Below are 13,579 nucleotides of genomic sequence, written 5' to 3'. Positions count from 1 at the left end.
AAAAATCACCAAATTAAAAACCTGGCAACTTATGCCCTTTTTGGGTTCTTCTGGTGCCCCTGTTGAGTGTGTGTGAGGTTTCCTTTTTATTTTTGACCAGAAAAGTGCATTAAAAGCAAGTTGAAAAAAATGAAAAAAACGACATACTAACCCCTTCCGTTTTTTCTCAAAAATCAACAAATTAAAAACCTGGCATTTTATGCCCTTTTTGGGTGCTCCTGGGGCCCCTGTTGAGTGTGTGTGAGGTTTCCTTTTTATTTTTGACCAGAAAAGTGCATTAAAAGCAAGTTGAAAAAAATGAAAAAAAACGACATACTAACCCCTTACGTTTTTTTTCAAAAATCAACAAGTTAAAAACCTGGCATTTTATGCCTTTTTTGGGTGCTTCTGGGGCCCCTGTTGAGTGTGTGTGAGGTTTCCTTTTTATTTTTGACCAGAAAAGTGCATTAAAAGCAAGTTGAAAAAAAATGAAAAAAACGACATACTAACCCCTTACGTTTTTTTCAAAAATCACCAAATTAAAAACCTGGCATTTTTTGCCGTTTTTCGGTGCTTCTGGGGCCCCTGTTGAGTGTGTGTGAGGTTTCCTTTTTATTTTTGACCAGAAAAGTGCATTAAAAGGAAGTTGAAAAAAATGAAAAAAAACGACATACTAACCCTTTATGTTTTTTGTCAAAAATCAACACATTAAAAACCTGGCATTTTATGCCATTTTTGGGTGCTTCTGGGGCCCCTGTTGAGTGTGTGCGAGGTTTCCTTTTTATTTTTGACCAGAAAAGTGCATTAAAAGCAAGTTGAAAAAAATGAAAAAAAACGACATACTAACCCCTTACGTTTTTTTCAAAAATCACCAAATTAAAAACCTGGCAACTTATGCCCTTTTTGGGTTCTTCTGGTGCCCCTGTTGAGTGTGTGTGAGGTTTCCTTTTTATTTTTGACCAGAAAAGTGCATTAAAAGCAAGTTGAAAAAAATGAAAAAAAACGACATACTAACCCCTTACGTTTTTTTCAAAAATCACCAAATTAAAAACCTGGCAACTTATGCCCTTTTTGGGTTCTTCTGGTGCCCCTGGTGAGTGTGTGTGAGGTTTCCTTTTTATTTTTGACCAGAAAAGTGCATTAAAAGCAAGTTGAAAAAAATGAAAAAAAACAACATACTAACCCTTTATGTTTTTTGTCAAAGATCACCAAATTAAAAACCTGGCATTTTATGCCCTTTTTGGGTGCTTCTGGGGCCCCTGTTGAGTGTGTGTGAGGTTTCCTCCTTATTTTTGACCAGAAAAGTGCATTAAAAGCAAGTTGAAAAAAATGAAAAAAAACGACATACTAACCCCTTACGTTTTTTGTCAAAAATCAACAAATTAAAAACCTACCATTTTATTCCATTTTTGGGTTCTTCTGGTGCCCCTGTTGAGTGTGTGTGAGGTTTCCTTTTTATTTTTGACCAGAAAAGTGCATTAAAAGCAAGTTGAAAAAAATGAAAAAAAACGACATACTAACCCCTTACGTTTTTTTTCAAAAATCAACAAGTTAAAAACCTGGCATTTTATGCCTTTTTTGGGTGCTTCTGGGGCCCCTGTTGAGTGTGTGTGAGGTTTCCTTTTTATTTTTGACCAGAAAAGTGCATTAAAAGCAAGTAGAAAAAAAATGAAAAAAACGACATACTAACCCCTTACGTTTTTTTCAAAAATCACCAAATTAAAAACCTGGCATTTTTTGCCGTTTTTCGGTGCTTCTGGGGCCCCTGTTGAGTGTGTGTGAGGTTTCCTTTTTATTTTTGACCAGAAAAGTGCATTAAAAGGAAGTTGAAAAAAATGAAAAAAAACGACATACTAACCCTTTATGTTTTTTGTCAAAAATCAACACATTAAAAACCTGGCATTTTATGCCATTTTTGGGTGCTTCTGGGGCCCCTGTTGAGTGTGTGCGAGGTTTCCTTTTTATTTTTGACCAGAAAAGTGCATTAAAAGCAAGTTGAAAAAAATGAAAAAAAACGACATACTAACCCCTTACGTTTTTTTCAAAAATCACCAAATTAAAAACCTGGCAACTTATGCCCTTTTTGGGTTCTTCTGGTGCCCCTGTTGAGTGTGTGTGAGGTTTCCTTTTTATTTTTGACCAGAAAAGTGCATTAAAAGCAAGTTGAAAAAAATGAAAAAAAACGACATACTAACCCCTTACGTTTTTTTCAAAAATCACCAAATTAAAAACCTGGCAACTTATGCCCTTTTTGGGTTCTTCTGGTGCCCCTGTTGAGTGTGTGTGAGGTTTCCTTTTTATTTTTGACCAGAAAAGTGCATTAAAAGCAAGTTGAAAAAAATGAAAAAAACGACATACTAACCCCTTCCGTTTTTTCTCAAAAATCAACAAATTAAAAACCTGGCATTTTATGCCCTTTTTGGGTGCTCCTGGGGCCCCTGTTGAGTGTGTGTGAGGTTTCCTTTTTATTTTTGACCAGAAAAGTGCATTAAAAGCAAGTTGAAAAAAATGAAAAAAAACGACATACTAACCCCTTACGTTTTTTTTCAAAAATCAACAAGTTAAAAACCTGGCATTTTATGCCTTTTTTGGGTGCTTCTGGGGCCCCTGTTGAGTGTGTGTGAGGTTTCCTTTTTATTTTTGACCAGAAAAGTGCATTAAAAGCAAGTTGAAAAAAAATGAAAAAAACGACATACTAACCCCTTACGTTTTTTTCAAAAATCACCAAATTAAAAACCTGGCATTTTTTGCCGTTTTTCGGTGCTTCTGGGGCCCCTGTTGAGTGTGTGTGAGGTTTCCTTTTTATTTTTGACCAGAAAAGTGCATTAAAAGGAAGTTGAAAAAAATGAAAAAAAACGACATACTAACCCTTTATGTTTTTTGTCAAAAATCAACACATTAAAAACCTGGCATTTTATGCCATTTTTGGGTGCTTCTGGGGCCCCTGTTGAGTGTGTGCGAGGTTTCCTTTTTATTTTTGACCAGAAAAGTGCATTAAAAGCAAGTTGAAAAAAATGAAAAAAAACGACATACTAACCCCTTACGTTTTTTTCAAAAATCACCAAATTAAAAACCTGGCAACTTATGCCCTTTTTGGGTTCTTCTGGTGCCCCTGTTGAGTGTGTGTGAGGTTTCCTTTTTATTTTTGACCAGAAAAGTGCATTAAAAGCAAGTTGAAAAAAATGAAAAAAACGACATACTAACCCCTTCCGTTTTTTCTCAAAAATCAACAAATTAAAAACCTGGCATTTTATGCCATTTTTGGGTGCTTCTGGGGCCCCTGTTGAGTGTGTGTGAGGTTTCCTTTTTATTTTTGACCAGAAAAGTGCATTAAAAGCAAGTTGAAAAAAATGAAAAAAAACGACATACTAACCCTTTATGTTTTTTGTCAAAGATCACCAAATTAAAAACCTGGCATTTTATGCCCTTTTTGGGTGCTCCTGGGGCCCCTGTTGAGTGTGTGTGAGGTTTCCTTTTTATTTTTGACCAGAAAAGTGCATTAAAAGCAAGTTGAAAAAAATGAAAAAAAACGACATACTAACCCCTTACGTTTTTTTTCAAAAATCAACAAGTTAAAAACCTGGCATTTTATGCCTTTTTTGGGTGCTTCTGGGGCCCCTGTTGAGTGTGTGTGAGGTTTCCTTTTTATTTTTGACCAGAAAAGTGCATTAAAAGCAAGTTGAAAAAAATGAAAAAAAACGACATACTAACCCCTTACGTTTTTTTCAAAAATCACCAAATTAAAAACCTGGCAACTAATGCCCTGTTTGGGTTCTTCTGGTGCCCCTGTTGAGTGTGTGTGAGGTTTCCTTTTTATTTTTGACCAGAAAAGTGCATTAAAAGCAAGTTGAAAAAAATGAAAAAAAACGACATACTAACCCCTTACGTTTTTTTCAAAAATCACCAAATTAAAAACCTGGCAACTTATGCCCTTTTTGGGTTCTTCTGGTGCCCCTGTTGAGTGTGTGTGAGGTTTCCTTTTTATTTTTGACCAGAAAAGTGCATTAAAAGCAAGTTGAAAAAAATGAAAAAAAACAACATACTAACCCTTTATGTTTTTTGTCAAAGATCACCAAATTAAAAACCTGGCATTTTATGCCCTTTTTGGGTGCTTCTGGGGCCCCTGTTGAGTGTGTGTGAGGTTTCCTCCTTATTTTTGACCAGAAAAGTGCATTAAAAGCAAGTTGAAAAAAATGAAAAAAAACGACATACTAACCCCTTACGTTTTTTGTCAAAAATCAACAAATTAAAAACCTACCATTTTATTCCATTTTTGGGTTCTTCTGGTGCCCCTGTTGAGTGTGTGTGAGGTTTCCTTTTTATTTTTGACCAGAAAAGTGCATTAAAAGCAAGTTGAAAAAAATGAAAAAAAACGACATACTAACCCCTTACGTTTTTTTTCAAAAATCAACAAGTTAAAAACCTGGCATTTTATGCCTTTTTTGGGTGCTTCTGGGGCCCCTGTTGAGTGTGTGTGAGGTTTCCTTTTTATTTTTGACCAGAAAAGTGCATTAAAAGCAAGTTGAAAAAAAATGAAAAAAACGACATACTAACCCCTTACGTTTTTTTCAAAAATCACCAAATTAAAAACCTGGCATTTTTTGCCGTTTTTCGGTGCTTCTGGGGCCCCTGTTGAGTGTGTGTGAGGTTTCCTTTTTATTTTTGACCAGAAAAGTGCATTAAAAGGAAGTTGAAAAAAATGAAAAAAAACGACATACTAACCCTTTATGTTTTTTGTCAAAAATCAACACATTAAAAACCTGGCATTTTATGCCATTTTTGGGTGCTTCTGGGGCCCCTGTTGAGTGTGTGCGAGGTTTCCTTTTTATTTTTGACCAGAAAAGTGCATTAAAAGCAAGTTGAAAAAAATGAAAAAAAACGACATACTAACCCCTTACGTTTTTTTCAAAAATCACCAAATTAAAAACCTGGCAACTTATGCCCTTTTTGGGTTCTTCTGGTGCCCCTGTTGAGTGTGTGTGAGGTTTCCTTTTTATTTTTGACCAGAAAAGTGCATTAAAAGCAAGTTGAAAAAAATGAAAAAAACGACATACTAACCCCTTCCGTTTTTTCTCAAAAATCAACAAATTAAAAACCTGGCATTTTATGCCATTTTTGGGTGCTTCTGGGGCCCCTGTTGAGTGTGTGTGAGGTTTCCTTTTTATTTTTGACCAGAAAAGTGCATTAAAAGCAAGTTGAAAAAAAATGAAAAAAACGACATACTAACCCCTTACGTTTTTTTCAAAAATCACCAAATTAAAAACCTGGCATTTTTTGCCGTTTTTCGGTGCTTCTGGGGCCCCTGTTGAGTGTGTGTGAGGTTTCCTTTTTATTTTTGACCAGAAAAGTGCATTAAAAGGAAGTTGAAAAAAATGAAAAAAAACGACATACTAACCCTTTATGTTTTTTGTCAAAAATCAACACATTAAAAACCTGGCATTTTATGCCATTTTTGGGTGCTTCTGGGGCCCCTGTTGAGTGTGTGCGAGGTTTCCTTTTTATTTTTGACCAGAAAAGTGCATTAAAAGCAAGTTGAAAAAAATGAAAAAAAACGACATACTAACCCCTTACGTTTTTTTCAAAAATCACCAAATTAAAAACCTGGCAACTTATGCCCTTTTTGGGTTCTTCTGGTGCCCCTGTTGAGTGTGTGTGAGGTTTCCTTTTTATTTTTGACCAGAAAAGTGCATTAAAAGCAAGTTGAAAAAAATGAAAAAAAACAACATACTAACCCCTTACGTTTTTTTCAAAAATCCCCAAATTAAAAACCTGGCAACTTATGCCCTTTTTGGTTCTTCTGGTGCCCCTGTTGAGTGTGTGTGAGGTTTCCTTTTTATTTTTGACCAGAAAAGTGCATTAAAAGCAAGTTGAAAAAAATGAAAAAAACGACATACTAACCCCTTCCGTTTTTTCTCAAAAATCAACAAATTAAAAACCTGGCATTTTATGCCCTTTTTGGGTGCTCCCGGGGCCCCTGTTGAGTGTGTGTGAGGTTTCCTTTTTATTTTTGACCAGAAAAGTGCATTAAAAGCAAGTTGAAAAAAATGAAAAAAAACGACATACTAACCCCTTACGTTTTTTTTCAAAAATCAACAAGTTAAAAACCTGGCATTTTATGCCTTTTTTGGGTGCTTCTGGGGCCCCTGTTGAGTGTGTGTGAGGTTTCCTTTTTATTTTTGACCAGAAAAGTGCATTAAAAGCAAGTTGAAAAAAAATGAAAAAAACGACATACTAACCCCTTACGTTTTTTTCAAAAATCACCAAATTAAAAACCTGGCATTTTTTGCCGTTTTTCGGTGCTTCTGGGGCCCCTGTTGAGTGTGTGTGAGGTTTCCTTTTTATTTTTGACCAGAAAAGTGCATTAAAAGGAAGTTGAAAAAAATGAAAAAAAACGACATACTAACCCTTTATGTTTTTTGTCAAAAATCAACACATTAAAAACCTGGCATTTTATGCCATTTTTGGGTGCTTCTGGGGCCCCTGTTGAGTGTGTGTGAGGTTTCCTTTTTATTTTTGACCAGAAAAGTGCATTAAAAGCAAGTTGAAAAAAATGAAAAAAAACGACATACTAACCCTTTATGTTTTTTGTCAAAGATCACCAAATTAAAAACCTGGCATTTTATGCCCTTTTTGGGTGCTCCTGGGGCCCCTGTTGAGTGTGTGTGAGGTTTCCTTTTTATTTTTGACCAGAAAAGTGCATTAAAAGCAAGTTGAAAAAAATGAAAAAAAACGACATACTAACCCCTTACGTTTTTTTTCAAAAATCAACAAGTTAAAAACCTGGCATTTTATGCCTTTTTTGGGTGCTTCTGGGGCCCCTGTTGAGTGTGTGTGAGGTTTCCTTTTTATTTTTGACCAGAAAAGTGCATTAAAAGCAAGTTGAAAAAAAATGAAAAAAACGACATACTAACCCCTTACGTTTTTTTCAAAAATCACCAAATTAAAAACCTGGCATTTTTTGCCGTTTTACGGTGCTTCTGGGGCCCCTGTTGAGTGTGTGTGAGGTTTCCTTTTTATTTTTGACCAGAAAAGTGCATTAAAAGCAAGTTGAAAAAAATGAAAAAAAACGACATACTAACCCCTTACGTTTTTTTCAAAAATCACCAAATTAAAAACCTGGCAACTTATGCCCTTTTTGGGTTCTTCTGGTGCCCCTGTTGAGTGTGTGTGAGGTTTCCTTTTTATTTTTGACCAGAAAAGTGCATTAAAAGCAAGTTGAAAAAAATGAAAAAAAACAACATACTAAGCCTTTATGTTTTTTGTCAAAGATCACCAAATTAAAAACCTGGCATTTTATGCCCTTTTTGGGTGCTTCTGGGGCCCCTGTTGAGTGTGTGTGAGGTTTCCTCCTTATTTTTGACCAGAAAAGTGCATTAAAAGCAAGTTGAAAAAAATGAAAAAAAACGACATACTAACCCCTTACGTTTTTTGTCAAAAATCAACAAATTAAAAACCTACCATTTTATTCCATTTTTGGGTTCTTCTGGTGCCCCTGTTGAGTGTGTGTGAGGTTTCCTTTTTATTTTTGACCAGAAAAGTGCATTAAAAGCAAGTTGAAAAAAATGAAAAAAAAACGACATACTAACCCCTTACGTTTTTTTTCAAAAATCAACAAGTTAAAAACCTGGCATTTTATGCCTTTTTTGGGTGCTTCTGGGGCCCCTGTTGAGTGTGTGTGAGGTTTCCTTTTTATTTTTGACCAGAAAAGTGCATTAAAAGCAAGTTGAAAAAAAATGAAAAAAACGACATACTAACCCCTTACGTTTTTTTCAAAAATCACCAAATTAAAAACCTGGCATTTTTTGCCGTTTTTCGGTGCTTCTGGGGCCCCTGTTGAGTGTGTGTGAGGTTTCCTTTTTATTTTTGACCAGAAAAGTGCATTAAAAGGAAGTTGAAAAAAATGAAAAAAAACGACATACTAACCCTTTATGTTTTTTGTCAAAAATCAACACATTAAAAACCTGGCATTTTATGCCATTTTTGGGTGCTTCTGGGGCCCCTGTTGAGTGTGTGCGAGGTTTCCTTTTTATTTTTGACCAGAAAAGTGCATTAAAAGCAAGTTGAAAAAAATGAAAAAAAACGACATACTAACCCCTTACGTTTTTTTCAAAAATCACCAAATTAAAAACCTGGCAACTTATGCCCTTTTTGGGTTCTTCTGGTGCCCCTGTTGAGTGTGTGTGAGGTTTCCTTTTTATTTTTGACCAGAAAAGTGCATTAAAAGCAAGTTGAAAAAAATGAAAAAAAACGACATACTAACCCCTTACGTTTTTTTCAAAAATCACCAAATTAAAAACCTGGCAACTTATGCCCTTTTTGGGTTCTTCTGGTGCCCCTGTTGAGTGTGTGTGAGGTTTCCTTTTTATTTTTGACCAGAAAAGTGCATTAAAAGCAAGTTGAAAAAAATGAAAAAAAACAACATACTAACCCTTTATGTTTTTTGTCAAAGATCACCAAATTAAAAACCTGGCATTTTATGCCCTTTTTGGGTGCTTCTGGGGCCCCTGTTGAGTGTGTGTGAGGTTTCCTCCTTATTTTTGACCAGAAAAGTGCATTAAAAGCAAGTTGAAAAAAATGAAAAAAAACGACATACTAACCCCTTACGTTTTTTGTCAAAAATCAACAAATTAAAAACCTACCATTTTATTCCATTTTTGGGTTCTTCTGGTGCCCCTGTTGAGTGTGTGTGAGGTTTCCTTTTTATTTTTGACCAGAAAAGTGCATTAAAAGCAAGTTGAAAAAAATGAAAAAAAACGACATACTAACCCCTTACGTTTTTTTTCAAAAATCAACAAGTTAAAAACCTGGCATTTTATGCCTTTTTTGGGTGCTTCTGGGGCCCCTGTTGAGTGTGTGTGAGGTTTCCTTTTTATTTTTGACCAGAAAAGTGCATTAAAAGCAAGTAGAAAAAAAATGAAAAAAACGACATACTAACCCCTTACGTTTTTTTCAAAAATCACCAAATTAAAAACCTGGCATTTTTTGCCGTTTTTCGGTGCTTCTGGGGCCCCTGTTGAGTGTGTGTGAGGTTTCCTTTTTATTTTTGACCAGAAAAGTGCATTAAAAGGAAGTTGAAAAAAATGAAAAAAAACGACATACTAACCCTTTATGTTTTTTGTCAAAAATCAACACATTAAAAACCTGGCATTTTATGCCATTTTTGGGTGCTTCTGGGGCCCCTGTTGAGTGTGTGCGAGGTTTCCTTTTTATTTTTGACCAGAAAAGTGCATTAAAAGCAAGTTGAAAAAAATGAAAAAAAACGACATACTAACCCCTTACGTTTTTTTCAAAAATCACCAAATTAAAAACCTGGCAACTTATGCCCTTTTTGGGTTCTTCTGGTGCCCCTGTTGAGTGTGTGTGAGGTTTCCTTTTTATTTTTGACCAGAAAAGTGCATTAAAAGCAAGTTGAAAAAAATGAAAAAAAACGACATACTAACCCCTTACGTTTTTTTCAAAAATCACCAAATTAAAAACCTGGCAACTTATGCCCTTTTTGGGTTCTTCTGGTGCCCCTGGTGAGTGTGTGTGAGGTTTCCTTTTTATTTTTGACCAGAAAAGTGCATTAAAAGCAAGTTGAAAAAAATGAAAAAAAACAACATACTAACCCTTTATGTTTTTTGTCAAAGATCACCAAATTAAAAACCTGGCATTTTATGCCCTTTTTGGGTGCTTCTGGGGCCCCTGTTGAGTGTGTGTGAGGTTTCCTCCTTATTTTTGACCAGAAAAGTGCATTAAAAGCAAGTTGAAAAAAATGAAAAAAAACGACATACTAACCCCTTACGTTTTTTGTCAAAAATCAACAAATTAAAAACCTACCATTTTATTCCATTTTTGGGTTCTTCTGGTGCCCCTGTTGAGTGTGTGTGAGGTTTCCTTTTTATTTTTGACCAGAAAAGTGCATTAAAAGCAAGTTGAAAAAAATGAAAAAAAACGACATACTAACCCCTTACGTTTTTTTTCAAAAATCAACAAGTTAAAAACCTGGCATTTTATGCCTTTTTTGGGTGCTTCTGGGGCCCCTGTTGAGTGTGTGTGAGGTTTCCTTTTTATTTTTGACCAGAAAAGTGCATTAAAAGCAAGTAGAAAAAAAATGAAAAAAACGACATACTAACCCCTTACGTTTTTTTCAAAAATCACCAAATTAAAAACCTGGCATTTTTTGCCATTTTTCGGTGCTTCTGGGGCCCCTGTTGAGTGTGTGTGAGGTTTCCTTTTTATTTTTGACCAGAAAAGTGCATTAAAAGGAAGTTGAAAAAAATGAAAAAAAACGACATACTAACCCTTTATGTTTTTTGTCAAAAATCAACACATTAAAAACCTGGCATTTTATGCCATTTTTGGGTGCTTCTGGGGCCCCTGTTGAGTGTGTGCGAGGTTTCCTTTTTATTTTTGACCAGAAAAGTGCATTAAAAGCAAGTTGAAAAAAATGAAAAAAAACGACATACTAACCCCTTACGTTTTTTTCAAAAATCACCAAATTAAAAACCTGGCAACTTATGCCCTTTTTGGGTTCTTCTGGTGCCCCTGTTGAGTGTGTGTGAGGTTTCCTTTTTATTTTTGACCAGAAAAGTGCATTAAAAGCAAGTTGAAAAAAATGAAAAAAAACGACATACTAACCCCTTACGTTTTTTTCAAAAATCACCAAATTAAAAACCTGGCAACTTATGCCCTTTTTGGGTTCTTCTGGTGCCCCTGTTGAGTGTGTGTGAGGTTTCTTTTTTATTTTTGACCAGAAAAGTGCATTAAAAGCAAGTTGAAAAAAATGAAAAAAACGACATACTAACCCCTTCCGTTTTTTCTCAAAAATCAACAAATTAAAAACCTGGCATTTTATGCCCTTTTTGGGTGCTCCTGGGGCCCCTGTTGAGTGTGTGTGAGGTTTCCTTTTTATTTTTGACCAGAAAAGTGCATTAAAAGCAAGTTGAAAAAAATGAAAAAAAACGACATACTAACCCCTTACGTTTTTTTTCAAAAATCAACAAGTTAAAAACCTGGCATTTTATGCCTTTTTTGGGTGCTTCTGGGGCCCCTGTTGAGTGTGTGTGAGGTTTCCTTTTTATTTTTGACCAGAAAAGTGCATTAAAAGCAAGTTGAAAAAAAATGAAAAAAACGACATACTAACCCCTTACGTTTTTTTCAAAAATCACCAAATTAAAAACCTGGCATTTTTTGCCGTTTTTCGGTGCTTCTGGGGCCCCTGTTGAGTGTGTGTGAGGTTTCCTTTTTATTTTTGACCAGAAAAGTGCATTAAAAGGAAGTTGAAAAAAATGAAAAAAAACGACATACTAACCCTTTATGTTTTTTGTCAAAAATCAACACATTAAAAACCTGGCATTTTATGCCATTTTTGGGTGCTTCTGGGGCCCCTGTTGAGTGTGTGCGAGGTTTCCTTTTTATTTTTGACCAGAAAAGTGCATTAAAAGCAAGTTGAAAAAAATGAAAAAAAAACGACATACTAACCCCTTACGTTTTTTTCAAAAATCACCAAATTAAAAACCTGGCAACTTATGCCCTTTTTGGGTTCTTCTGGTGCCCCTGTTGAGTGTGTGTGAGGTTTCCTTTTTATTTTTGACCAGAAAAGTGCATTAAAAGCAAGTTGAAAAAAATGAAAAAAACGACATACTAACCCCTTCCGTTTTTTCTCAAAAATCAACAAATTAAAAACCTGGCATTTTATGCCATTTTTGGGTGCTTCTGGGGCCCCTGTTGAGTGTGTGTGAGGTTTCCTTTTTATTTTTGACCAGAAAAGTGCATTAAAAGCAAGTTGAAAAAAATGAAAAAAAAACGACATACTAACCCCTTACGTTTTTTGTCTGTGTATAGTCTACTAATGTACCGTGTGTGTATTACTAGCATACATAGTGTAATAGTCCAGGTCCTAGATGTAGTTCCATCAGGAGAGTTGGTCAGCCGACGTTCTTGGGATGATCATCAGCCAAAATGGGGCCCCTCCATTGCAGCGCCGAGGTGGACCACCTCCCATCTTGTCCAATTCTGCCAGAAACTGGAAACCTTTGCTAGCGCTGCTCTCCCACGTGGGGGTGGGGGGGGGGGGTTATTTTAAGACACGGGTCGTGCTCCATCCTTCTTGGGTGTTAAAAAAAGAAAGAAATCAAAGAGAAGCCACGTCAAGCTATGTGTGAGCACCTGATGTCTCTCTCAGGGGGGGGGAGGGGGGGGCACAGGTGATCTGTCACAGAGCCTGTTGCTGTTTTGTATGCTGCTTGGGACCAAAGTCTCTGGCCCTGCCGTCTATCTATCATGTCCCGGTGCTACCTGAGTATCAGGGGCGGGGGTAGCGGGTACAGTCGGGGGGGGGGGGGGGGGGGGCGCACAGGAGACAGTAAGCCTGTGAATATGGATGGCGCCTATGGCCGCCTCTCCTTGTCACGGGGACTTAATGAAAAGTCCAAAAGAGCTGTGATGGCGCGGGGACACTAGCATGAAGATTAAAGTGGGCTAAGCCCCCAAAGTGTCTGCATCTGTTGAATTTTACATCTCATGGAGCCCGAGGCCCCTTCTATTCCTCCGACACACTCCACCGCTCTTTTGGGCTAAATCGAAAGCACGCCGCACTGCCTCCAAAGTCACACAAGCTGTCTCCATGGCGACGCCGGACCGGGGAGCCCATGTGGCCCTCACAGGTGGGGCGGCCAGACTCATCCAATAATTATGACATATAGTAAGACAATGCATGAAATATGTCAATAAATTCAATATTTAAGGACAAATTTTCAGTATTTTTTCCATTTTCTAATTTCACAATTTCCCCATAGGAAACAATGGAAAGTCAGTTGATTTGTATTGGACAAACACACCATGGTAATGAAAACAATGCACAGAGTGAACCCTCTTCCTTCAGCAATGCACAGAGTGAACTCTCCTCTATCTTCAGCAATGCACAGAGTGAACTCTCTTCCTTCAGCAATGCACAGAGTGAACCCTCCTCTATCTTCAGCAATGCACAGAGTGAACTCTCTTCCTTCAGCAATGCACAGAGTGAACCCCTTCCTTCAGAAATGCACAGAGTGAACCCTCCTCTTCCTTCAGCAATGCACAGAGTGAACCTTCTCTTCCTTCAGCAATGTACAGAGTGAACCCCTTCCTTCAGAAATGCACAGAATGAACCCTCCTCTATCTTCAGCAATGCACAGAGTGAACCCCTTCCTTCAGAAATGCACAGAGTGAACCCTCCTCTTCCTTCAGCAATGCACAGAGTGAACCCTCCTCTTCCTTCAGCAATGCACAGAGTGAACCCTCCTCTTCCTTCAGCAATGCACAGAGTGAACCCTCCTCTTCCTTCAGCAATGCACAGAGTGAACCTCCTCTTCCTTCAGCAATGCACAGAGTGAACTCTCCTCTATCTTCAGCAATGCACAGAGTGAATCCTCCTCTTCGTTCAGCAATGCACAGAGTGAATTCAAATGTTTTGCCCATCCTTAAATGCCTGCCAATCATGGCGTGTTTCCATGCGTGTTCAGTAGCCAAAACGTCCGGTGACGGCGCTGACACCACCTTGTTTGTTGAAGTTTGAAAAGTGGACCGCGTACTGGTGTGTAAGTTAGTGTTAGCAGGCTACAGAGAGACAACAAAAAAT

Source organism: Doryrhamphus excisus, linkage group LG1 (genome assembly GCF_037039965.1).
Source record: "Doryrhamphus excisus strain RoL-2023G ecotype Guam linkage group LG1, RoL_Dexc_Guam_v1.1, whole genome shotgun sequence".
NCBI classification, from domain to species: domain Eukaryota; kingdom Metazoa; phylum Chordata; class Actinopteri; order Syngnathiformes; family Syngnathidae; genus Doryrhamphus; species Doryrhamphus excisus.
Note: the sequence above shows the minus strand (reverse complement) of the source record.